Source organism: Sebastes fasciatus, chromosome 20 (assembly GCF_043250625.1).
Source record: "Sebastes fasciatus isolate fSebFas1 chromosome 20, fSebFas1.pri, whole genome shotgun sequence".
Classification (NCBI taxonomy): domain Eukaryota; kingdom Metazoa; phylum Chordata; class Actinopteri; order Perciformes; family Sebastidae; genus Sebastes; species Sebastes fasciatus.
The window spans coordinates 27,939,096-27,949,592 of NC_133814.1; the positions used below are offsets into that span (position 1 = coordinate 27,939,096).

At 44.4% G+C, this 10,497-nt stretch overlaps 1 pseudogene; it reads left to right on the top strand.

Moving 5' to 3' along the window:
* Positions 1 to 6,436: 6,436 nt before the first annotated feature.
* Positions 6,437 to 9,977, top strand: LOC141759048 (monocarboxylate transporter 9-like; annotated as a pseudogene).
* Positions 9,978 to 10,497: the final 520 nt, after the last annotated feature.

The window sequence follows — 10,497 nt, forward strand, 5'->3', positions numbered from 1 at the left end:
GTGGGTCTGCAGTGGCGGTGCACGTGAGAGGTGGAGCAAGCTGAACGAGAACGCACGCGCTGTCTGAGTGAAGGCGAGCAGGCAGAGGAGGAGAGGCAGCGGCCACACGCGAACGCGCATATGCGAGTGCGCATGTGTGCCGACCCGTCCCTTTAAAGGGACTGTTTGTAACTTTCTAAGCGTATAAATCTACCGAATCGGTTTCCCATGCGCGCTCGCGTGTGACCGGAGTCTCTGCTCCTCTGCTCCTCTGCTGCCTTCACTCACACACCACGCTCCTTCTCTCTCTCTCTCTCCACCTCTCACGTGCATGCTGCTCACTCCACACTACAGAAGAGTTAGTTTAGCTCTGAGAATATCTAGTGAATGTTCAGTGGACGTTTGTGCAGAAATAACTGCTGCAGCTCCTCCAGACCAACAGAGGTTTCCCGTGTCTTGTGAAGTGACGGGGCTCCGCAGAGAGAAACGTTATCGTCTCCCCCGTTCCCTCCGGCCGCGGTCGGGAGGCTGAGGCGGGAAAAGCCAACACTAGGATCAGCATTGATTCATGGAGAGACCTTGGTCTGGTCAGCTAACATTACTGCCAAGCAGCTGGAATATAGAGTGATATTGTGCTTTTAGCTGACGTGTGTCTCCTCACTGTGTTGAGCGATGCTCCTTCATGTCTATGTAGAGCGAGCACAAGCGCCAGCAACAGGACGCTGACTTTAGTTGACTTAACGGACACAGGTGAAGCTGTTAACAACACATTATGATTCTTACTAACAGTCCCTTTAATAAATAATAAATAATAAATAATAAACTTCTGTTCTTTACTTCAGTAGGATTTTAAATGAAGTGTTTTTATGTTGATGTATTTGTACTTTTACTGTAGTATTGATTACCCCCCTCCCCCCCCCACATGTCAATCAACCGGCCGCGCGCACAGACCGGTCACGCGCACTGAGCGGACACGCGCACAGAATGGACGCGCGCAGCAGCGGGAGCGTCTTCCGGTAGCGGGTCAGTCAGCAGAGAGAACAACCGACCACCGACCACCGACAACAGGACTCAGTCTGAGCTGTTAGTCTGCAGGAGGAGCTGCGTCATCAGGTGACTCCAGGTGACTCCAGGTGACTCCAGGTAACTTCCTGTTTGTCTGTTAGCAGCTTTGTTTGGGACCAAAACACACGTGACTTCTGACCGGTGTAATGGAGGAAACTGAGTCCTGTTATAAATGAATCTGACCGGTGTATTGGAGGAAACTGAGTTCTGTTATAAATGAATCTGACCGGTGTAATGGAGGAAACTGTGTCCTGTTATAAATGAATCTGACCGGTGTATTGGAGGAAACTGTGTCCTGTTATAAATGAATCTGACCGGTGTAGTGGAGGAAACTGAGTCCTGTTATAAATGAATCTGACCGGTGTAGTGGAGGAAACTGAGTCCTGTTATAAATGAATCTGACCGGTGTAATGGAGGAAACTGAGTCCTGTTATAAATGAATCTGACCGGTGTAATGGAGGAAACTGAGTCCTGTTATAAATGAATCTGACCGGTGTAATGGAGGAAACTGTGTCCTGTTATAAATGAATCTGACCGGTGTAATGGAGGAAACTGTGTCCTGTTATAAATGAATCTGACCGGTGTATTGGAGGAAACTGAGTCCTGTTATAAATGAATCTGACCGGTGTAGTGGAGGAAACTGTGTTCTGTTATAAATGAATCTGACCGGTGTAGTGGAGGAAACTGAGTCCTGTTATAAATGAATCTGACCGGTGTAGTGGAGGAAACTGTGTTCTGTTATAAATGAATCTGACCAGTGTAGTGGAGGAAACTGAGTCCTGTTATAAATGAATCTGACCGGTGTATTGGAGGAAACTGAGTCCTGTTATAAATGAATCTGACCGGTGTAGTGGAGGAAACTGAGTCCTGTTATAAATGAATCTGACCGGTGTAATGGAGGAAACTGTGTCCTGTTATAAATGAATCTGACCGGTGTAGTGGAGGAAACTGAGTCCTGTTATAAATGAATCTGACCGGTGTAATGGAGGAAACTGAGTTCTGTTATAAATGAATCTGACCGGTGTATTGGAGGAAACTGAGTTCTGTTATAAATGAATCTGACCGGTGTAGTGGAGGAAACTGAGTCCTGTTATAAATGAATCTGACCGGTGTAATGGAGGAAACTGAGTTCTGTTATAAATGAATCTGAGCGGTGTATTGGAGGAAACTGAGTTCTGTTATAAATGAATCTGACCGGTGTAATGGAGGAAACTGAGTCCTGTTATAAATGAATCTGACCGGTGTAGTGGAGGAAACTGAGTCCTGTTATAAATGAATCTGACCGGTGTAATGGAGGAAACTGAGTTCTGTTATAAATGAATCTGACCGGTGTATTGGAGGAAACTGAGTTCTGTTATAAATGAATCTGACCGGTGTATTGGAGGAAACTGAGTTCTGTTATAAATGAATCTGACCGGTGTAGTGGAGGAAACTGAGTCCTGTTATAAATGAATCTGACCGGTGTAATGGAGGAAACTGAGTTCTGTTATAAATGAATCTGACCGGTGTAATGGAGGAAACTGAGTCCTGTTATAAATGAATCTGACCGGTGTAGTGGAGGAAACTGTGTCCTGTTATAAATGAATCTGACCGGTGTATTGGAGGAAACTGTGTCCTGTTATAAATGAATCTGACCGGTGTAGTGGAGGAAACTGTGTCCTGTTATAAATGAATCTGACCGGTGTAGTGGAGGAAACTGTGTTCTGTTATAAATGAATCTGACCGGTGTAATGGAGGAAACTGAGTCCTGTTATAAATGAATCTGACCGGTGTAATGGAGGAAACTGTGTTCTGTTATAAATGAATCTGACCGGTGTATTGGAGGAAACTGAGTCCTGTTATAAATGAATCTGACCGGTGTATTGGAGGAAACTGAGTCCTGTTATAAATGAATCTGACCGGTGTAGTGGAGGAAACTGAGTCCTGTTATAAATTAATCTGACCGGTGTAGTGGAGGAAACTGAGTTCTGTTATAAATGAATCTGACCGGTGTAGTGGAGGAAACTGTGTCCTGTTATAAATGAATCTGACCGGTGTAATGGAGGAAACTGAGTCCTGTTATAAATGAATCTGACCTGTGTAATGGAGGAAACTGTGTTCTGTTATAAATGAATCTGACCGGTGTAATGGAGGAAACTGAGTCCTGTTATAAATGAATCTGACCGGTGTAGTGGAGGAAACTGTGTCCTGTTATAAATGAATCTGACCGGTGTATTGGAGGAAACTGTGTCCTGTTATAAATGAATCTGACCGGTGTAGTGGAAGAAACTGAGTTCTGTTATAAATGAATCTGACCGGTGTAATGGAGGAAACTGTGTTCTGTTATAAATGAATCTGACCGGTGTAATGGAGGAAACTGTGTTCTGTTATAAATGAATCTGACCGGTGTAGTGGAGGAAACTGTGTCCTGTTATAAATGAATCTGACCGGTGTAATGGAGGAAACTGAGTTCTGTTATAAATTAATCTGACCGGTGTAATGGAGGAAGCTGAGTCCTGTTATAAATGAATCTGACCGGTGTAGTGGAGGAAACTGTGTCCTGTTATAAATGAATCTGACCGGTGTATTGGAGGAAACTGTGTCCTGTTATAAATGAATCTGACCGGTGTAATGGAGGAAACTGAGTTCTGTTATAAATGAATCTGACCGGTGTAATGGAGGAAACTGTGTCCTGTTATAAATGAATCTGACCGGTGTAATGGAGGAAACTGTGTCCTGTTATAAATGAATCTGACCGGTGTAATGGAGGAAACTGAGTTCTGTTATAAATGAATCTGACCGGTGTAATGGAGGAAACTGTGTCCTGTTATAAATGAATCTGACCGGTGTAATGGAGGAAACTGTGTCCTGTTATAAATGAATCTGACCGGTGTATTGGAGGAAACTGAGTCCTGTTATAAATGAATCTGACCGGTGTAATGGAGGAAACTGTGTCCTGTTATAAATGAATCTGACCGGTGTAGTGGAGGAAACTGTGTTCTGTTATAAATGAATCTGACCGGTGTAATGGAGGAAACTGTGTTCTGTTATAAATGAATCTGACCGGTGTAATGGAGGAAACTGTGTTCTGTTATAAATGAATCTGACCGGTGTAATGGAGGAAACTGTGTTCTGTTATAAATGAATCTGACCGGTGTAATGGAGGAAACTGAGTCCTGTTATAAATGAATCTGACCGGTGTAGTGGAGGAAACTGTGTCCTGTTATAAATGAATCTGACCGGTGTAGTGGAGGAAACTGTGTTCTGTTATAAATGAATCTGACCGGTGTAGTGGAGGAAACTGTGTCCTGTTATAAATGAATCTGACCGGTGTAGTGGAGGAAACTGTGTTCTGTTATAAATGAATCTGACCGGTGTATTGGAGGAAACTGAGTCCTGTTATAAATGAATCTGACCGGTGTAATGGAGGAAACTGAGTCCTGTTATAAATGAATCTGAGCGGTGTAATGGAGGAAACTGTGTTCTGTTATAAATGAATCTGACCGGTGTAATGGAGGAAACTGAGTCCTGTTATAAATGAATCTGAGCGGTGTAATGGAGGAAACTGTGTTCTGTTATAAATGAATCTGAGCGGTGTAATGGAGGAAACTGTGTTGTGTTATAAATGAATCTGACCGGTGTAATGGAGGAAACTGAGTCCTGTTATAAATGAATCTGAGCGGTGTAATGGAGGAAACTGTGTTCTGTTATAAATGAATCTGACCGGTGTAATGGAGGAAACTGAGTCCTGTTATAAATGAATCTGACCGGTGTAATGGAGGAAACTGAGTCCTGTTATAAATGAATCTGACCAGTGTAGTGGAGGAAACTGTGTCCTGTTATAAATTAATCTGACCGGTGTAATGGAGGAAACTGAGTTCTGTTATAAATGAATCTGACCGGTGTAATGGAGGAAACTGTGTTCTGTTATAAATGAATCTGACCGGTGTAATGGAGGAAACTGAGTCCTGTTATAAATGAATCTGACCGGTGTAGTGGAGGAAACTGAGTCCTGTTATAAATGAATCTGACCGGTGTAGTGGAGGAAACTGTGTTCTGTTATAAATGAATCTGACCGGTGTAATGGAGGAAACTGTGTCCTGTTATAAATGAATCTGACCGGTGTAATGGAGGAAACTGAGTCCTGTTATAAATGAATCTGACCGGTGTAATGGAGGAAACTGTGTTCTGTTATAAATGAATCTGACCGGTGTATTGGAGGAAACTGTGTTCTGTTATAAATGAATCTGACCGGTGTATTGGAGGAAACTGAGTCCTGTTATAAATGATCCCCAGCAGTTGTGTGTTCTCTGGTCATAGTTTCTACAGTAGCTCAGAGCGGACAAACCAAACTCTCTCTAGAGAGACACGTTCATGTTTTCACCTCGGCCTCCGTAAGCCAACAACGTGTATCTCTAAGAAGTGAAAGTCAGTAGTTGGTTCCATGTCAACGTCAGCTTCCAGCAGCAGAGCTACACCTCCGCCATGTTGGACTGAAAGAGACGACCAGACGGCAGTAAGACGTCCTCCTACAAAGAGACGCACAGTCGAACTACATGATTTCTATTCTATTGTCATATTCTACTGAAACGTCCTGTGTTGAACAATGCAATATTATAAATATAATAAGCGTTCAGTCCAAAATGGCGGCAGTGGCTGTTGTCAAAAGAACAGCAGAGTTTCCGTCTCTTTGTTCTCAACTCTTTGCTGTAGTTCTCCTACTAGCGGGCCAGTTAAGCAAAACAACTGTTCATGTTGGCCCGGGATATTGGTTGATCGCAAAATACACAACTGTAGTGAAGCTTAGCTGCCGCCGCTATACACGCTTAGCACACGCTTAGCACACGCTTAGCACACGGCTAGACACCACCAGACCCTACACACTGCACCTTTAAAGTATCACAGGTAAAAGTACTGGTCCTCAGTGGTGGAAGAAGTACTTTACTTCAGTCAAAGTACAGAGGACGGATCAGAGGACGGGTCAGAGGACGAAGGGCGGACGAGGTGAAGGCATTTAATCAGATGTATTGATCCTGTTACAGCTGATAAAACACACTGAATGATCAAAGAGAAGATAACTGTCCAATCAGAGCAGAGTATATAAAGTACATGTGACCACAGAGCTGCAGCCGCTTCACTGAAAACACTGAAGTGTGAATGAAGTCTGGTTGTATTTTCACCTCTTCGCTGTATTTCACTTCAATCTGTCTAAGCAGGGCAATACTACTATATACTACTATATACTTTACTTTGAGTACATTTAGCTGATAATAATATATATTTATAATATATAATACTACATATACTACTAATACTGTATATATTGAACTCCAATTTCCTCCTCTCTCCTTCACAGCAGACCGACTTGTTTCCTCGTCCTGTCGAATCCCTGCAGGTCACCCATCATCTCATCATGACCCCCCCGGACCGCCAGCCCCCGGCTCCCAGTCCTCCTGCTGCCCAGCCCCCGACCCCCCAGCCCCCGGCTCCCGGTCCTCCTGCTGCCCAGCCCCCGGCCCCCCAACCCCCAGTTCCCGGTCCTCCTGCTGCCCAGCCCCCGGCCCTGGATGGCGGGTATGGCTGGGTGGTCTTGGCGTCCAGCTTCCTGGCTCTGCTGTTAGGGTACGGCTCTCCTTATTTTATAGCTTATTTTGTAAATTGTACATTTTTATTCTTATTTTATTCTAACGTTTTATCTATTCTTTGTTATTATACTGTTTGTCTTGCACCAATAAGCCAAAGAAAATTCCTCGTGTATACCCCTTACACCTGGCAATAAACACCTTTCTGATTCTGATTCTGATTCTGATTCCTCAGTCGGTGGGCGTCCTCACCTTCAGGGAGGGGAAGGCCATGACGGCGTGGGTGGGCTCACTGGTGGTCGGAATCGGACTCATACTGGGTGAGGAGACATTGTGTGTGTGATTATTCCTTCAGGTCCAGACAAACCAACCTGACATCAAAAAAACAGCGGCGATAAAGGCCATCAGTTGCATTGCCTCACGTCGCCTTTGTCTGGCCAGAAATATTGTTGCTTGCACTCAGATATATTTTTGCTTGCACTCAGATATATTGTTGCTTGCACTCAGATATATTTTTGCTTGCACTCAGATATATTGTTGCTTGCACTCAGGTATATTGTTGTTTGCACTCAGATATATTGTTGCTTGCACTCAGGTATATTGTTGTTTGCACTCAGGTATATTGTTGTTTGCACTCAGGTATATTGTTGCTTGCACTCAGATATATTGTTGCTTGTACTCAGATATATTGTTGCTTGTACTCAGGTATATTGTTGCTTGCACTCAGATATATTGTTGCTTGTACTCAGATATATTGTTGCTTACACTCAGATATATTGTTGCTTGCACTCAGATATATTGTTGCTTGCACTCAGATATATTGTTGCTTGTACTCAGATATATTGTTGCTTGCACTCTGATATATTGTTGCTTGTACTCAGATATATTGTTGCTTGCACTCAGATATATTGTTGCTTGCACTCAGATATATTGTTGCTTGTACTCTGATATATTGTTGCTTGTACTCAGATATATTGTTGCTTGCACTCTGATATATTGTTGCTTGCACTCAGATATATTGTTTCTTGCACTCAGATATATTGTTGCTTGCACTCTGATATATTGTTGCTTGCACTCAGATATATTGTTGCTTGTACTCAGATTTATTGTTGCTTGTACTCAGATATATTGTTGCTTGCACTCAGATATATTGTTGCTTGCACTCTGATATATTGTTGCTTGTACTCAGATATATTGTTGCTTGAACTCAGATATATTGTTGCTTGTACTCAGATATATTGTTGCTTGCACTCTGATATATTGTTGCTTGCACTCAGATATATTGTTGCTTGTACTCAGATTTATTGTTGCTTGTACTCAGATATATTGTTGCTTGCACTCAGATATATTGTTGCTTGCACTCAGATATATTGTTGCTTGTACTCAGATATATTGTTGCTTGCACTCAGATATATTGTTGCTTGTACTCAGATATATTGTTGCTTGCACTCTGATATATTGTTGCTTGCACTCAGATATATTGTTGCTTGTACTCAGATATATTGTTGCTTGCACTCAGATATATTGTTGCTTGTACTCAGATATATTGTTGCTTGCACTCTGATATATTGTTGCTTGCACTCAGATATATTGTTGCTTGCACTCTGATATATTGTTGCTTGCACTCAGATATATTGTTGCTTGTACTCAGATATATTGTTGCTTGCACTCAGATATAGTATTGTTGCTAATAGAAGTATTTCTACATGTCCTGTAACGAGGCCACAGACAATCATTTACTGACGTCTGTTTGTTCGGCAGGTCGCTGGATTGAATTTGAACCTCTCATCCTCTCCTCCCTCCAGGTCCTGTCTGCGGCGTTTGTCTGGTGAATTTCGGCGTTCGGCCCGTCACCATCTTCAGCGGTGTGATGGTGACGGGGGGGTTGATGCTCAGCGCCTTCGCCCCCAACGTCCCCTTCCTCATCTTCTCCTACGGCGTTGTTGTTGGTGAGATGAGGCTAAAACTAATATTCTATTCATATATATATATTTGAGATATTAATGTCCGAATAAAGTGTATTTTGCCGTGAAGAGAGTCCGATCTGACTCTCAGACCGACAGCTGATTGGTTCAGAGATGGTGCTGACTGTGGAGGACGTGGATCTTCAGTGAGGACAGTTTAACGGTGTCCTCTGTGTGTCTCAGGTGTCGGCCTCGGTCTGCTGTACGCCGCCACCGTCACCGTCACCTGTCTGTACTTTGACAAGAAGAGAGGCCTGGCGCTGGGAATAATGACCACAGGTACGTCCGTCACATGACCACATCGTCGTCCGTCACATGACCACATCGTCGTCCGTCACATGACCACATCGTCGTCCGTCACATGACCACATCGTCGTCCGTCACATGACCACATCGTCGTCTGTCACATGACCACATCGTCGTCCGTCACATGACCACATCGTCGTCCGTCACATGACCACATCGTCGTCCGTCACATGACCACATCGTCGTCCGTCACATGACCACATCGTCGTCCGTCACATGACCACATCGTCGTCCGTCACATGACCACATCGTCGTCCGTCACATGACCACATCGTCGTCCGTCACATGACCACATCGTCGTCCGTCACATGACCACATCGTCGTCTGTCACATGACCACATCGTCCACATGTGTGTTTATAACTAGAATATAATATAAATATTATTACCTGCCATTTTCTATTTTCCTTTCTAATGATATTAAAACATGTATTTAACGGTGGAGTCTGTGATTCTAATCCATCATCCGCCGCTAGCGGTCCGTTCTGCGTGTTCATCCACAGCTCTGGTTCTGTAAACAGGAGACAAACACAGTTGATCGGACCGAGTCGCTCCGGCTGAACCCGGTGATATTTAAACGTCTGTTAACCCTTAAAACTTAAAAAAAAAGGAGTTAAATAACGCTCTGAACTGACACTAAATGTTGAAGAGGAAAAACTGTCATGTCCGTGTTCAAAGGGGTCCCTTGACCTCTGACATCCAGATCAGTGAATGTAAATGGGTTCTCTGGGTACCCACGAGTCTCCCCTTTACAGACATGCCCACTTTATGATAATCACATGCAGTCTGTGTCGTCCATCAGGGGCGGCGTCCTGTATGCCGAGCTGCAGAAGGAGCTCATCGACCTGTTCGGTCTGGACGGCTGCCTGCTCGTCGTCGGGGCGTTGGCGCTCAACGTGGTGGCGTGTGCCGGCTTCATGCGACCTTTGACCCCGCCCGGGTACTACCTCAAACAGCGCGCTGCCGTCCTGCAGCAGCTTCAGGAGCAGGAGGAGGAGGCGTCCAATCAGAAGCCTTCATCCACAGATCCAGTCATCACCAGGAAACCAAGGAGCCGCTGGCGAGGAGGAGGAGGAGGAGCTACTCGGCCTTCGTCAAGATGATGAAGATCAAGATGAGACGTTACTCCCAGTGAGTGTAACACACACACACACACACACACCCCACACACACACACACACACACACACACACACACATTCTCTCACACACACACACACACACACACACACACACACACACACATTCTCTCTCACACACACACACACACACACACACACACACACACACTCACACACACACACACACACACACACTCACACACACACACACACACAAACACACACACACACACACACACTCGCACACACACACACACACACACACACACCACACACACACACACACACACACACACACACACACACACACACACACACATTCTCTCTCACACACACGCACACTCTCACACACACACACACACACACACATTCTCTCACACACACACACACACACACACACACACACACACACACACACACACTCACACACACACACACACACACTCACACACACACACACACACACACACACACACACACACACACACACACACACACACACA